Source organism: Aquarana catesbeiana, linkage group LG11 (genome assembly GCF_042186555.1).
Source record: "Aquarana catesbeiana isolate 2022-GZ linkage group LG11, ASM4218655v1, whole genome shotgun sequence".
NCBI lineage: Eukaryota > Metazoa > Chordata > Amphibia > Anura > Ranidae > Aquarana > Aquarana catesbeiana.
The window spans coordinates 173623549-173641233 of NC_133334.1; the positions used below are offsets into that span (position 1 = coordinate 173623549).

A 17685-nucleotide genomic window follows, 5' to 3' on the forward strand; every position below is an offset into this window, starting at 1 on the left:
TGAAAATTGGTCTGGGCAGTAAGGTGTATAAGTGCCCTGTATTGAAGTGGTTAATATAATGTTTGCATTGCACACGGCAGCACGAGTCGAAATGCAGGTAGCCCTAGGCACCTCTATGTCATTCAGCAGTACTGATCGTGCACTCAAGTATCACCCATCTCCCTTACTCTGTGCCCCTAGGACTTACAGTGCACCCAAGTGTCACCCATCTCTTTTCCCCCTGCACCCCTAGATCACATACTGAAGGCTCCATATAAGTATCTTGTAGGAACATTCAGTCATTGTCTGACGTTTTCCGGGGCTCTCAGTTCACACCGTGTATGCTCCGCCCATTTCCTCCTCTCTCCACTAACATCACTTCCAACGGCCCTTAGTGGATGAATACTAGCCGCTACCAAGCTAGAAAAGTCGTGATGTAGTGGTTGTTCTCGGTCACGTGACCTAGTCACGTGCTTCCTCCGTTCCTCTCCTCTGCTAGTGAACTCTATTGTAGCATCGCCCAGGAGATTAGAAGCAGCAGTTGTGTTTTATAAGTTCTCGTGTAAGTACTGTAAGAACGTGTGTGTGTGTTTTTGTCCATGTGAAATAATGTGAGTGATGGTCTAGCATACAATGAATGGAGATCGTCTTGCAGCGTGATAGAGACTCGTGCGCCTCTTTGTTTTTCCTGTATCTGGTTTGTTATGTGTTGAGTCCGTTTCCGTTGATTCTTGAATCTCATTATCTTTGCATTGAGATTTAGATATTTCTGGTGCCATTTTTTTGTTTAATGTGTGTAAAGCTTATAGCAGACTATCCTTTGTGTTTAGATTTACTAATTTACTAAGAGCTCTCAAGGTTTCCCAAGGTTTTACCTAAACTGTCCATTCAATCTGCTTCCAATCTTTAGTGTGTGTGTGTGTGTTTGTGTGTGTGTGTGTGTGTGTGTGTTGGGTTTTTTTTTTTTTTCTTTTCATAGTAGCGCCGAATCGGCCACCCGTCAGAGATTAGGTAATGGAAGTGACGTTCTATCAGCTGCGCATTCAACCACTGCTACAAGGGTTAGTAATCTTACAGAACACCTGCAGTCAGAAGAAGGCGCTAGCAGACATCTTACTACACCCAGCTACATCTTGAATTTCAGAGTAATTTTAGCAATAAAGTGAGCGGATATAAATACATAGAGTATGTTGACATCTGTGATGCTGTTTGGATGTGTATATTTGAAAGAAGCTTGACACCAGTAGTAGGAAGTTGGCAGAAGTCATGTTTGTAGACCCCGCACTGCTCAGCGCTAAACCTATTTAGCCTTTCAAAATTGCACATCCAAACAGCATCGCACATGTCAATTACTATATTTATTTATATATGCTCACTTTATTGCTAAAATTACTCTGAAATTCAAGATGTACTAAGATGTCCGCTACCTTCTGACTGCAGGCGTAATGTCAGATGAGTAAACCTAGTAGCGGTGGACATATGCGCAGCTGACGCAACGTCACTTTCGTTACCTTATCTGATGGGTCGCTCCTCCCCTCTGGCATTTTCCCCATAGACAGCCGCTTTCCATGGGGACACTTGTGCAGGCTTAGTCCTGAGCCTCATTGTCTGCGTCCACCGCTCCCTTGTCACTTGCTTTGGCTCCCGCGGCAAAGTCAGTGAGATCAGGGATTGAGAGGAGAAAACAGCTGCAGACGTGCACGGCATTGGATCGAATGAGGGATATGGTAAGCGGGGGGGATCCTGATGCCTAAACGTTTTTTTCCTTAATGCAAGGAATGCTTTAAGGTAAAAAAAAAAAAAACACGTTTAGGCTTTAGAACCACTTGGTTAAAATAAGATGTTATACTTATCTGCACTATACTTACATGGTATTGCACAGAGCTCTCCTTTACCACCTCTTTGAGAGTCCCCCTGCCAACGCTCTCCACTCCATTTTCTTGTAAGTGGCCCCATAGCATGCCCTGTGTGCTTCCAAGACACAGAAGGCCTGCCTCGGCCCTGCTCTCTCCTCACAGAATTGACTGACAGCTGCAAGAGCTCATGGTTCCACCTGCTTTCAGAGTCTCCTGTGAGACCAGGAAGTGAAAGAATGCTACCCCATCATTTCATGTTCCTGATATGTGCCTGGTGTACCATGTACTTCTGCTAAAAAGAATCTTTTTTTCTTTGTATTTCTTCCTTTGTGTGAAATGACTGATGATCTTGCCATTCCCCATGCTTTCCTATTTCAAATTGACTATGCCGTCCTGTTGCTGTGTTGGAAGAGTAGCCTGCCTGTGTTCCAAAGACCAGAAGCCTGCTGAAATGTCCCCCTACACAGTTGTTCACTGGGAAGATTAGTATACTGTTGTTTCTCCTGTCTCACCTCTCATGAGGGCCATGAAGTCCCTTGTGCAAAAAGAATTTGAGAACCCACACAGGTTTTGCCTTGTATTTCTATTTTAAACTGAATGGGTTGATTTACAAGGTAAAGGTTCACATGTGCTTGGAGAGAAGAGCTGCAGCCATGACAGTGCTGGCTTGTGAGAAGAGGCAGGTAAGTCTTGGGGGGGGGGGGGGGGGGTGTTACAGTTATTGGGTGTTCTTTTTACCTTAATGCAATTTTTTTTTTTTTTTTCTTTAATGCAGGGAATGCATAAGCGTAAAAAATGTTTAGACTGTAGAACCTCTTAAGCCTTTTATTACAGGGGAGACTGTGTCTGCTTGTTCTGCAATAAGTTACACTTCTTAACCAGCTCCTCTACCTCTAAATATACAGTGAGCTGTGCATGCGTTCTTGCGATTTCTCGGTGAACTTGTTAAAAAACTGGTCAAGGATAGAAGCACTGATGAGGGCGTTCAGGGATGCTGCATCCCTGGAGTGGAGAGAAGTCTTGCGGACTTTAGTTCTACTTTACGCATTTGTCTACTTGGGCAGGTGTTTTTTGTTTTTTATTACTTGCATACGTGGTAAAAATCTGCATATTTTGCCTGAATTTACTGTAAACCCCTCCAAAAAGTATATACTTTCTGAAAGCAGAGACCATAGAAAATAAAATGGTAGTAGTTGCAATATTTGATTTGTTTTGTACAATGTTTGCATAGTTAATTATCATATGTATATTTTCAGGAGGTGTATCAAAGTGTAGCGCTATTGTGTCAAATTAAATACCTTCAGTAAACAAACCGTGAAAATTATACATATGACAAATACAGTGAAATAAAGTCTCTAATGGTCTCCAAAAATCACTTATGTGTAGTGACCATTCGCAGCCCATACTCAAATGGGGCGATCCTGTTCACCTTGTGAATAACCAATATGGTAGATGGAAGGCAATTTGTGATAATACCACCACCAGAGTGAATTGCAGGCTTACCAGAAAATGTGGACCCAAAAGAACATACGTTTTATGAGTCAGATGTGCTTGTATTGCCACCAGCAATGGAAGAAAAGCCTTAGAAATCCACAGTGATGGAAATCTGGAGTCATCCAGGCTTTAGTAATGAGGGGTTTTCTCCATGAGGGTGGTAATGCATCCAGGAAAATTAGCCCGTGAAAGATAAAAAAAAAAAGGGGGCCACATAGTGTAATTCCGTAAGCAGAAAAAAATTATTAATAAAAGGTAGAACACTTACATTTATGTCGTAAAAAGCCCTTTAAGTAAAATTGTGGCAGCAGTTGTGTCCTCCCGATGCGTTTCATCTCACTAGACTTTGTCTGGGGTACTCATCCACTGCAGCCATGCTCCCTAATAAAGACACTGTGACCCCCTATGATGAGAATCCAGCTCGTACAGTGTTTGGCCATGCGCTTCCGGGTTCGTCCAAAATGGCAGACCCGCGTTCCAAGCCTCTCTATTATGTTCCACAATGCGTTCCAGCACCCTGAGTGTTTTTTTTTGTTTTTTTTTTTTTTTTTTTTTTTTTTTTCCCTTTTCTTTCATGGGCTAATTTTCCTGGATGCATAACCACCCTCATGGAGAAAACCCCCCATTACTAAAGCCTGGATGACTCCAGATTTACATCACTGTGGATTTCTAAGGCTCTTCTTCCATTGCTGGTGGCAATACAAGCACATCTGACTCATAAAACGTATGTTCTTTTGGGTCCACATTTTCTGGTAAGCCTGCAATTCACTCTGGTGGTGGTATTATCACAAATTGCCTTCCATCTACCATATTGGCTATTCACAAGGTGAACAGGATTGCCCCATTTGTGTATGGACTGCGAATGATCACTACACATAAGTGATTTTTGGAGACCATTAGAGACTTTATTATTTCACTATATACATTTTTCACTGTATTTGTCATATGTATAATTTTCACGGTTTGTTTACTAAGGCTATTTAATTTGACACAATAGCGCTACACTTTGATACACCTGTTGTTTTGAGCAAATAATCTGTTGTGTTAGCTGCTAAACATTGAGCAAGCGCAGGGTTTATATTTGGGTTTTATTTTTTGCAAATGCATATTTTCAGGAAAAAATGCATTAAAACAAATTTTTTTGCAAACGTAATACCCAAATTTTAGTTAAAGCGGTTGTATACCCTGTTTTGTGTTTGTTATTTTTTTTTTTTCCTACAGGTAAGTCTTACCTGTAGGTAAAGTGAATATCACCTAAACCTGCGCCGTTTAGGAGATATTCACCCTGCATGCAGCTGCTGATATCAGCGGCGCATGAGCTCTGAAGGATCAGCATATCATGCCGAAACTTCAGAGCTTCTTACTGGAACCGAGGGCGTATGCACGGGAGTGACGTTATCGCGACTGCGGCCTGCGAACCTAGAATTAACATGGGGGGGGGGGGGGGGGGGGGAGAGAGAAACATGTCAGCCGTAACATTCGTTCTAAGGTTAGTATTTCATAATGAGCTAGTATGCTGCACATACTAGCTCATTATGCCTTTTGTCTTACAGGTGTGTTTTTTTTGTTTTTTTTTTTTGTTTTTTCACAGGGTTTACAACCGGTTTAAAATATAAAAGATGGGGTTGAGTTGAGCAAATGGATGCCAAACATGTCAAGTCTTAAAATTGCGCACACCCATGAAACCATAAAAAATGATGGTACCCAAAATTCTCCTTAGGCGATGCTTTAAAACCTAGTACGGGAGATAAGCCGTGATTAAATTCTCCATACTTACCTGTCCATCAATCCTGTGCTGGCATCCTCCTCTGAGTGCCAGTCTTTAAGCCACTTCATTGGCTGGTGGGGGATGACCAGCCAATGAATGCGCATGCACAGGAGGCTGAACGCAGCTCAGTTTACACTGCTAGAGTTGATGGCGAGCAGTCAGGTAGAGGCATTTTATTGCAGAGGAGCGTGCCTGTCTCTTCTGCAATAAAAACCTCTCTGCTCAGTTTTTTTTTTTTTTTTCTTTTTACAGCAGACTGATACACTTCGGTCCTTTGTCTTTAAATTCCGTTGTTATGGCAGCAGATAGCTGCCATAACCCTGGTATTTTTTTCATCGGCGGGTGGCCCGCTTTATGATAAAAGTGGTCTATGTGGCGGATTCACCGGGAGATCACTTTCATCATTGGTTGTCTCCACCGTCTCCTGGATCCCTCGGTCGCGGCGGAGACGATCCTCAGTACATTGGAAAAAAAAAACAGGAAAAAAAGCATCTGGAACACATCCAAAATGCACCGGAATGTGCATGCAGAAATGCATCCGGAACGGATCTGTAGTGCGTTTTTGTGGTGTGAACCAGCCCTTATGGTTTGAACACTACAAACACAGTTTTAGCCCTTATATAATGTCTTTAACCCCTTCCTGCTCACGCTTTAGCCGAAAGAAGGCTACAGTGTGGGCTTAATTTGTCGGGAGGGCATACATGGATCCCCCCCCCGGTTGCGCTGCCCATGTGGCCTTCGGACCGCGGTAAAGGGCCAATCACAGCCGCCCTTTGCAACGTGATCTGCTGTTTCCAATGACAGCTGATCACGGATGTAAACACAAGCCGGTTATCGGCTTTTCAGCGTGAGGAGAGAGAGCCGACAAACGGCTTGTGTTAAAGGGACATTGGCACTGATGATCCGGGAACTGATTATCAGTGCCCATCAGTGTAGCCTCATCAATGCACATCAGTGAAGGAGAAAAATGACCCGTTTGCAAAATTTTATAACAAACTATGAAAAATGTTTTTTTTTCAGTTTTTTTTTTTTTTTTTTTCGTTTGTTTAGCAAAATTAAAAAAACCCAGTGGTGATTACAGTGGGGCAAAAAAATATTTAGTCAGCCACCAGTTGTGCAAAATCTCCCACTTAAAAATATGAGAGAGGCCTGTAATTGTCATCATAGGTATACCTCAACCATGAGCGACAAAATGTGGAAACAAATACATGGCCCCATTCATTCTTTCATGTACACGGATCAGTCGTCCTATTCCCTTTGCAGAGAAACAGCCCCAAAGCATGATGTTGTCACCCCATGCTTCACAGTAGGTATGGTGTTCTTTGGTTGCAACTCAGCTTTCTCTCTCCTCTAAACATGACGAGTTGTGTTTCTACCAAACAGTTCTACTTTGGTTTCATCTGACCATATGACATTCTCCCAATCCTCTTCTGGATCATCCAAATGCTCTCTAGCAAACCTCAAACGGGCCCGGACATGTACTGGCTTAAGCAGGGGGACCCATCTGGCACGGCAGGATCTGAGTCCCTGGCGGCGTAGTGTTACTGATGGTAGCCTTTATTATGTTGGTCCCAGCTCTCTGCAGGTCATTCACTAGGTCCCCCGTGTGGTTCTTGGATTTTTGCTCACTGTTCTTGTGATCATTTTGACCCCACGAGGTGAGATCTTGCGTGGAGCCCCAGATCGAGGGAGATTATCAGTGGTCTTGTATGTCTTCCATTTTCTAATTATTGCTCCCACAGTTGATGTCTTCACACCAAGCTGCTTGCCTATTGCAGATGCAGTCTTCCCAGCCTGGTGCAGGTCTACAATTTTGTTTCTGGTGTCCTTTGACAGCTCTTATGTCTTCACCCTAGTGTAGTTTGGAGTGTGACTGTTTGAGGTTGTGGACAGGTGTCTTTTATACTGATAACAAGTTCATACTGATAACAAGCCATTAATACAGGTAATGAGTGGAGGACAGAGGAGTCTCTTAAAGAAGAAGATGCAGGTCTGTGAGAGCCAGAAATCTTGCTGGTTTGTAGGTGACCAAATACTTATTTTCCACCATAATTTGCAAATAAATTCTTTCAAAAATCAGACAATGTGATTGTCTGTCTGGATTTGTTTCCACAATTTGTCTCTCATAGTTGAGGTATACCTTTGATGACAATTACAGGCCTCTCTCATCTTTTTAAGTGTGGGAAATTGCACACTCGGTGGCTGACTAAATACTTTTTTGCCCCACTGTAAATAACACAAAAAGAAAGCTCTATTTGTGTGATAAACCGACAAAAATGTCATATGGGTACAGTTGCTTGACCATGCAATTGTCATTCAAAGTGTGACAGCGCTGAAAGCTGAAAATTGGCCTGGTCAGGAAGGAGGTAAAGGTGCCCAGTAAGGAAGTGGTTAAAGAGGAGCTCCAGCCGTTTTTGTGTTTATTAAAAGTCAGCAGCTACAAAAACTGTAGCTGCTGACTTTTAATAAACACACATAGGGCTGAAACAACTAATCGGTATTATCGATTTATCAAAATAGTTGTCAACTATTTTGATCGATTAGTTGGCCTGCAAACAGAATGCATTATTTGTTTACATATCAGAAATACAGTACACCATTCATACATGTCAGTATATAAAGTGCAGCACACATATAGCTCAGTACACCGTTCATACATATCAAGATACACAGTGCAGCACACATACAACTCAGTACACCCTTCATATATGTCAGTAAGTGAATGAGAAGGAGTAATGCTTCATGGGACATTTAGTCCTGGGCAGGAGAAGGAAGAAAGTGATTCTAAAGACAGACGTATTTATACCTTGCTATGGAGGTACTCAGTGCTATACTTTGTGGCTTGCTATAGGAGCACCCTGAAGGCGGGAGGAGCCAGTAACGCTGGCAGGGGACCCTAGAACAGGAGAAATGGGGCTGCTCTGTGCAAAACCATTACACAGAGCAGGTAAGTATGACAAATTTTTGTTTATATAAAAAAAAAAAAAAAAAAAAAAAAAAAGAAAATAATAATCAACGTTTCCAATCACTTCAAGGGCTCTGTGCAGGGAAAATCTGAACCCAGAGAAGCTGGAGGTTGATAGACTGGAGGTAATATAAGGCATTACAATTATATTTAAAGTAGAAGTTTATCCATATTCATTATTACATGTATGATAGAAGTGAGAGGGAAAAAAATATATATATTATAGCAGGTGGATCTAAAAAAATTAGAATATTGTTAAAGTGATTTTATTTCAGTAATTCAATTCAAAAAGTGAAACTCATACATTTTATATTGATGCAATACAGAGTGATATATTTCAAGCATTTCTTTCTTTAACCACTTAACAACCGGCCCATAGCCGAATGACGGCTGCAGGGCGGTTGCTTAACTCTGGGAGGACGTACTATGACGTCCTCCCGGAATTCCCCTCTCGCGCGCCCCCTGGGGCGCGCACCCGAGCACATCCGTGACCGCCGGGTCCGCATCACGGATCCCGGTAAATGGCCGCTGATCGCGGCCGTTTACCATGTGATCGCGCCGTCAAATGACGGCGCGATCACATGTAAACAGACCGGCGTCATCTGATGATGCCGGTTCCTCTCCTCCCCTCCTGTGTACCGATCGGTACACTGTGGAGGAGAGGGAGATGGATGGATGGCTGCAGCGCTGTGGGCTGGATGTGTAGTGCCCACAGCGCTGCACAGAGACATCCAGCCATCCATCCATCCATGCTCAGCCATCCCTTCTGCTGTGCAATACTCTGCAAAGCCCACATTACTCTGCAATACCCCCATAATACTCTGCAAAGCCCACATTACTCTGCAATACCCCCATAATACTCTGCAAAGCCCACATTACTCTGCAATACCCCCATAATACTCTGCAAAGCCCACATTACTCTGCAATACCCCCATAATTCTCTGCAAAGCCTGCATTACTCTGCAATACCCCCATAATACTCTGCAAAGCCCACATTACTCTGCAATACCCCCACAATACTCTGCAAAGCCCCGCCATACCCAGGCGATTCCCTACACCATAAGAACAATCATAGCGGCTGTTCCACTGCTTCATCGTTCTTACGGGAGGCGAGAGGGGATGTCTCCCCCCCCCCCCCCCCCCCCCCCCCCCCGCCGCCCTCCGGTGCTTCTACCGACTCACAGCTACGATCCAAGCCAGGATCGTTTTTTTTTTTTTTTTTTTTTTTTTTTTTAATTTCAGGCTTCCCAGCCTAGAGGTGAGATGTGGGGTCTTATTGATTTTTTAAAAAAGCATCAAACTAAAATAAATAAAGTAAAATGAACAAAAAAAAAAAAAAAAAAATAAAAATTTTAAAGCGCCCCTGTCCCTGTGTGCTCGCATGCAGAAGCGAACACATACGTAAGTCCCGCCCACATATGAAAACGGTGTTCAAACCACACATGTGAGGTATCGCTGCGATCGGTAGAGCGAGAGAAATAATTTTGGCCCTAGACCTCCTCTGTAACTCAAAACATGTAACCAGTAAAAAATTTTAAAGCGTCGCCTATGGGGATTTTTGAGTAGCAAAGTTTGGCGCCATTCCACAAGCGCATGCAATTTTGAAGGGTGACATGTTGGGTATCTTCATTTTTCACATTATGCAAAAAAATTGGGCTAACTTTACTGTTTTGGTTTTTGTAAAGCACAAAACAGTTTTTTTTCCAAAAAAAACGCGTTAAAAAAATTGCTGCGCAAATACCATGCGAGATAAAAAGTTGCAACGACCGCCATTGTATTCTCTAGGGTCTTTGCTAAAAAAACATATATATATATAATGTTTTGGGGTTCTATGTAATTTTCTAGCTAATAAATGATGATTTTTACATGTAGGAGAGAAATGTCAGAATTGGCCTGGGCACTCCAGAACGCCTGAAGGTGCTCCCCTGCATGTTGGGCCTCTGTATGTGGCCACGCTGTGTAAAAGTCTCACACATGGGGTATCGCCATACTCGGGAGTAATAGCAGAATGTGTTTTGGGGTGTAATTTGTGGTATGCATATGCGGTCTGTGGGAAATACCCTGCTAATATGACAATTTTGTGGAAAAAAAAAAAAAGTAAAAAGAAAAACCTTGATTTTGCAAAGAATTGTGGGAAAAAATGACAATTTCAAAAAACTCACCATGCATCTTTCTAAATACCTTGGAATGTCTTCTTTCCAAAAAGGGGTCATTTGGGGGGTATTTGTACTTTTCTGGCATGTTAGGGTCTCAAGAAATGAGATAGGCCATCAGTACTTCAGGTGTGATCAATTTTCAGATATTCGCACCATAGCTTTTGGACTCTATAACTTTCAAAAAGACCAAATAATATCCACCGATTTGGGTTATTTTTACCAAAGATATGTAGCGGTATAAATTTTGGCCAAAATATATGAAGAAAAATTACTAATTTGCAAAATATTATAACAGAAATGAAGAAAAATTTATTTTTTTTTACAGATTTTTCTGTCTTTTTTCTTTTACGGCGCAAAAAAAAGAACCCAGCGGTGATTAAATACCACCAAAAGAAAGCTCTATTTGTGTGAAAAAAAGGACAAAAATTTCATATAGATACAGTGTTGCATGACTGAGTAACTGTCATTCAAAATGTGAGAGCACCAAAAGCTGAAAATTGGTCCGGTTAGGAAGGGGGTTTAAGTGTCCAGTTGTCAAGTGGTTAAATTATGTTGATTATGGCTTACAGCTAGTGAAAACCCCAAATTCAGTATCTCAGAAAATTACAATATTCCATAAGACCAATAAAAAGATTTTTAATACAGAAATGTTGGCCTACTGAAAAGTATTTCCATGTACAGTATCGTATGCACTCAATCAGGAGGTCAGTGCTCCTTTTGCATTAATTAGTGCATCAATGCGGTGTGGCATAGAGGTGATCAGTCTGTGGCACTGCTGAGGTGTTATAGAAGCCCAGGTTTCTTTGACAGTGGCCTTCAGCTCGTCTGCATTGTTGGGTCTGGTGTCTCTCATCTTCCTGTTGACAGTACCCACAGATTCTCTGAAGTTTAGGTCAGGCGAGCTTGCTGGCCAATCAAGCACAGTGATACCATGATCTTTAAACCAGGTCTTGGTACTTTTGGCCGTGAGGGCAGGGGCCAAGTCCTGCTGGAAAATGAAATCCGCATCTCCATAAAGCTGGTCAGCAGAGGGAAGCATGAAGTGCTCTAGAATTTCCTGGTAGAGGGCTGTGCTGACTTTGGACTTGATAAAACACAGTGGACCAACACCAGCAGATGACATGGTTCCCCAAATCATCACGGACTGTGAAAAATGTAGCATTTCATTTGGTAATTGAGGTCCCAGAGTCTGGAGGAAGAGTGGAGAGGCACAGAATCCAAGTTACATGAGGTCCAGCATTAAGTTTCCACAGTCAGTGATGCTTCCCTCTGCTGACCAGCTTTATGGAGATGTGGATTTCATTTTAAAGCAGGACTTGGCACCTGCCCACACTGCCAAAAGTACCAATACCTGGTTTAATGATCTTGTGCTTGATTGCCCAGTGAACTCGCCTGACCTAAACACTGTGGGGTATTGTCAAGAGGAAGATGAGACACCAGACCCAACAATGCAGACAAGCTGAAGGCACTATCAAAGAAACCTGGGCTTTTATAACACCTCAGCAGTGCCACAGGCTGATCACCTCCATGGCACACTGCATTGATGCAGTAATTCATGCAAAAGGAGCCCCAACCAAGTATTGAGTGTATACTATACATAGAGACATAATTTTCAGTAAGTCAACATTTCTGTATTAAAAAATCCCCCCCCCCCTTTTTTATTTTTTTTAATTTTTTTTTATTCATATTTATGTAATGATTTAATTTTCTGAGATGCCGAATTGGGGGGTTTTCACTGTCTGTAAGCCATAATCATTTTAAAAGAAAGAAATGCTTGAAATATATCACTGTGTGTAATGCATCTATATAAATTATGCTTTTTGAATTAGATTACTGAAATAAATGAACTTTTTTTTATGACACACACAATGTACAGTATCTTACAAAAGTGAGTACACCCCTCACATTTTTGTAAACATTTTATTATATCTTTTCATGTGACAACGCTGAAGAAATGACAATTTGCTACAATGTAAAGTAGTGAGTGTACAGCTTGTATAACAGTGTAAATTTGCTGTCCCCTCAAAATAACTCAACACACAGCCATTAATGTCTAAACTGCTGGCAACAAAAGTGTGTACACCCCTATGTGAAAATGTCCAAATTGGGCCCAAAGTGTCAATATTTTGTGTGGCCACCATTATTTTCCAGCACTGCCTTAACCCTTTTGGGCATGGAGATCACCAGAGCTTCACAGGTTGCCACTGGAGTCCTCTTCCACTCCTCCATGACGACATCACGGAGCTGGTGGATGTTAGAGACCTTGCGCTCCTCCACCTTCCGTTTTGAGGAATGCCCCACAGATGCTCAGTAGGGTTTAAGTCTGAAGACATGCTTGGCCAGTCCACCACCTTTACCTCAGCTTCTTTAGAAGGGCAATGGTCATCTTGGAGGTGTGTTTGGGGTCGTTATCATGTTGGAATACTGCCCTGCGGCCCAGTCTCCGAAGGGAGGGGATCATGCTCTGCTTCAGTATGTCACAGTACATGTTGGCATTCATGGTTCCCTCAAACTGTAGCTCCCCAGTGCCGGCAGCATTCATGCAGCCCCAGACCACGACACTCCCACCACCATGCTTGACTGTAGGCAAGACACACTTGTCTTTGTACTCCTCACCTGGTTGCCACCACACACGCTTGACACCATCTGAACCAAATAAGTTTATCTTGGTCTCATAAGACCACAGGACATGGTTCCAGTAATCCATGTCCTTAGTCCGCTTGTCTTCAGCAAACTGCTTGCAGGCTTTCTTGTGCATCATCTTTAGAAGAGGCTTCCTTCTGGGACTACAGCCATGCAGACCAATTTGATGCAGTGTGTGGCATATGGTTTGAGCACTGACAGTCTGACCCCCCCCCCCCAACCTCTGCTGCAATGCTGGCAGTACTGCATCTTTTTTCCCAAGGACAACCTCTGGATATAATGCTGAGCACATACACTCAACTTCTTTGGTCGACCATGGCAAGGCCTGTTCTTGGTGGAACCTGGCTGTTAAACCGCTGTATGGTCTTGGCCACCGTGCTGCAGCTCAGTTTCAGCGTCTTGGCAATCTTCTTATAGCCTATAAGAAAATATTAGACCTCTGAATTGGGATTTTTAAGGCAATTTGAAGAAAAAAGAGTTTTTTAAATAAATTCTATAAAAGATTTATATATACAAATTTTAAAGGTTTATAGAAAAATATTCAACATGTATACAAAGTGCTACAATAATAAAAACATTGCATGATAGATTGTATATGGTCATGAAGTGGTAAAGTGGTATTTCCCAACTACTTCCTCCATCAGTATATATTGCAGATGGTAATCAGTAGAAGGGACATCAACGCGTTTCAAAATGAGCATAAACCAAAAATCTTCTTCAGGGATTTATACCATTTCTGAAATATAAAATATTTTCATTAGAGAATCCTTTATATATGAATTCCATATGTAACACATATATCCAGTATCTCAAACATACATTGAAAAAACACTTTTATATATATATATATATCTCTCTTATTAGTAGAGGCATTCCTTCAAACCAGAAGGGAAACATGATGTCAGGTCACCTGTATCCAGGTGACAGATGCACCCCGTTGGGGTCAGGAGTGCACCGCTATGATAGTGGACCCTAAGGCTGACTGCTGCGGATGGAACTCAGGGTGGTTTAGGAAGGATAAAACCTTACATAAAAACCGCACGCTAATTACCCGATTGTGTAAATCGGGTTCTTACTATTTTTCCTTTTGGGCCTGGAGCACCAACACGGATCCCACAGTGAGTTAGAGCATAGATTCCCCAGGGCGCAGAGTCTAAGAGCCAGCAGGTGTTCACCAGAGCCTCTAGTGGTGAGGATGGACTGGGCTGCAACTGCCTACTGGTCGCGGCCCCTGGGGTCTCCCAGCTCACGATAGGCTACAGGAGGATGGAGAGGAAACAGCAGCCCAGGACAGCAAGGGATAGTAAGGAGATAGCCAAATGTCGGGGCGACTAGCAGACAAGGATAACGGAGAACACACCAAAAGTCAGGGTCACAGGCAAACAGGGATAGTCGAGAACACGCCAAGATCGGTAACAGAGACAGAGACAAACTAGAGCACACTGCAAACAGGAAGCCAAACACACAATATTGCAAGGCAGGCTTGGAGAATACGGTGTTAAATAGTGGTTCCTGTTGAGGCTAGGGTGGAGCCACACAGAGGGAAGATTACTTAAGCATGCAGGTGTGAGAGTACAAGCCTCAAGGCTGATACACAGACCAGGTAAGAGACAGACAGGTCATGAATGTATTACTGCAAGGTCATGACACATGAATTATCTGTATACATTGTCGTCCCCCCCCCCCCCACATGAGAGGGCACATGAGAGGTGGCTGTTCTCACTGCACCTGTGGTGCCTCCTTGTAAAAAGATTGTCTCACTGTGATGGGTTTTTTTTTCCTTTTTGTCTCACGGCAGGCTAAGAGCTCTGATCCAGTGTCAAAAAGGAAATGTCCTTCATGTAAGGCAAAACTACTTGAAGGATGAAAGAAGAATTTGTGTCAAGCCTGTATTGATTCGCTAGTTAAAGAAAAAGTTTCTTCCGCTTGCAGCGATTTGATTGCATTGATTAGAAAAGAACTTGATGCTACCATTCAATCATTTCGCTCTTCTCTAGCAAACCCATCCCTGAGTCAGCCAACTACCTCACAGTCCTCTCAGGACTCACTGATGGTCCAGACGGTGGAGACGGAGGCATCGCTTACCCTAGAGGGACATTCCCCCTCCCATTCTAGGGAAGAATCGGATGAGGAGGAGGAAGGGGAAAATGTACCTTCTAAATATAAGTTGTCTTTAGAACAGGTATATGGCCTGTTAAAAGCAATCTATACCACACTGGGCCTGGAAGAGGAAAGGAATGAATTCTATCTGCATGACAAAATGTATGCAGGGCTCAGGGAAACCTAAAAATCGCACCTTTCCGGTACACTCGGTAATTTCTGAGGCTATTAGGAAGGAATGGGCAGAACCAGAAAGAAAACCTTTCTTTACTAAAACCTTAAAAGGCGTTTCCTTTTTGATGTGGACCCAGCGGCGGTTTGTAATAAAAATCCCAAACTGGATGCCGCTTTCTCCCAAGTCTCGAGATCAACTGACTTGACATTTGAGGATATGGGGGTATTAAGAGATCCTATGGATAAAAGAATGGACCAGCAGCTTAAGAGAGCTTGGCAATCCGTCATGGGTAATCTCAAACCTGTCATGGCGACTACTGTTGTCTCCAGGAAAATGGAATTTTGGCTGAGTCAACTTAAGGCGCAGACTCGCCAAAACCAAGAGATTTTGGATTCTTTCTTGACCCTGTCAGCCACTGTAGCCTTTATTTCTGATGCTTCAGTGGAATTAATTAAAATGACAGCAAGATCTGCAGCCCTAATTAACTCGTCCAGGAGGGCTCTGTGGTTGAAAACTTGGCCGGGGGACGCGACATCCAAAACTAAGCTGGGGGATTTGCTTTTTGGGCCTGACTTGGATGCAGTCCTAGAAAGGACAGCTAATAAAAATAAGTCATTCCCTGTCAAAAAAAAAACGGCCAGTTAAGTGTTTTTTTTTTTTTTTTTGTTCTCAAAGGACTCGAGCAAAGTACCAAACCCAAAGAGAAAGAAGAAATTGGTCGTCGCAGAAGGGGAAAGGCAAAGGAAATGTCCTTTTCCATCCCCCTGCGTCCTCCAGCAAAACGCAATGACTTGTCCCTACCAGTGGGAGGAAGGCTTCAAAGTTTCCTCCCCCTTTTGGGCCAGCATGACAAAGTCAATATATTTTGGACATGCTGTCCCAAGGATACAGAATAGAGTTTTCGGATCGTCCTCCAGAAAGATGCTTTGTGACAAACCTACCAAGGGACTTAACATGGGTCCTTTTAAAGGATCTGATGCACCAGAGGATTGTGATACCGGTATCTCCAGGGGAACAGGGTCAGGGATGTTATTCCAACATATTTCTGATAAGAAAACCATCTGGAAAACTTCCGTTTTAATTCTCAACCTGAAACCATAAAACAAGTCAGTCCTATACAGAAAACTTTGTATGGACTCAATCTTCATGGTCAAGAATATGCTGACCAAGGAATGCTTTATGGCGTCAATCGACCTAAGAAATGCTTACCTTCATATTCCTGCAGCGCCTCAGTCCCAGAAAATCCTGAGGTTTACGGTGAATATGGGCAAGGAGGTTTTACATCTACAGTTCAGGGCCCTTCCCTTTTGGCCTTTCGTCAGCTCCGCAAATTTTTATGAAAATAATGGCAGAAGCTCTCGCCCCTCTTCGACTCCAGGGGATTGCCGTAATCCCATATCTGGACGACCTCCTCTTCTTTGCCCCATCCAGGGAAAAGTTGCAGGGGAATCTGGACAGAGCCCGCAGTCATTTGGAGTCTCTAGGGTGGATAGTGAATATTCAGAAATCAAATTTCATTCCAGCTCAGCAAGTACCTTTTCTGGGGTACCTGATAAATTCAGTAGAACAAGAAGAGAAAAAGATCAAGGTCCAGAAGGTAGTAATGACCCTTCAAACAAATCGGCAGATTTCAGTTTGAAGGGTTATGTCCGCTTTGGGAACATTAACCTCATCTGTGCCAGCCATCCAGTGAGCAAGGCTGCATTTCAGGCTTCTCCAGAAGTTCCTTTTAAGAACATGGAACCACAGGGCAGAGACCCTGGATACAAAGATAAACATCCCCACCAGAGTGAAACGAACACTTTGGTGGAAAAGTCAAATAGTATTACAAAGGGGTCTTCTTTGTTCCTTTCCGACCGAAAAAGTGGTAACAGATGCCAGTATGTGGGGTTGGGGGGCTCACATGGGTCAGGATTTGGCACAAGGAACATGGTCACAGGCCGAAGCAGGGAAATCCTCGAATTGGAGAGAGCTAAAAGCAGTTGCCCTAGCGTTGGCTGTCTTCTCTCCAAGCCTCCTCCTCCTCCTTTCCATGTCCAGATTCTTTCAGACAATGCCACTTCCGTAGCCTACCTGAACAAACGGGGGCACAAGAAGCAAAGATCTTCACTTGCTGTCAGTAAAGATTCTGGAGTGGGCGGAAAACCATTTACTGTCTTTATCCACAGTCCATCTCCAAGGCACGGTAAATGAAGTGGCGGATTATCTGAGCAGACAGAAGGTTCTGGAGGCAGAGTGGAGCCTAAACTCAGAAGTGTTTGCATTGATCGCCAGGACTTTGGGCCATCCGCAAGTAGACTAGTTTGCTTCATGGCAAAACGCTCAGCTCCCACAATTTTTCTCCCTTCAGAGACGACGGCTCTCAGGGGATAGACACTCTGGCACACCCGTAGATTTTTCACCTGGCTTATGCTTTTCCCTCTTTCCAGTTGATTCTACTGGTGTTGAGAATGATTCTCTCTTTTTGTATCTTTTTTGATTACTCTATTTTGGCCAAAGAGAGCTTGGTTTTCTACAGTTCAGCAGTTGGCAATCAAACCATGTTGGCA

At 43.1% G+C, this 17685-nt stretch overlaps 1 protein-coding gene across 1 annotated transcript in view; it reads left to right on the forward strand.

Annotated features, from left to right (window-relative positions):
* Positions 1-363: 363 nt before the first annotated feature.
* The window catches only part of MEN1 (menin 1), a 560267-nt gene continuing 542945 nt past the window's right edge, over positions 364-17685 (forward strand). The window contains exon 1 of the mRNA XM_073605053.1: positions 364-541. The gene's annotated coding sequence lies outside the window, so the exon portion shown is untranslated. The remainder of the gene's footprint in view (positions 542-17685) is intronic.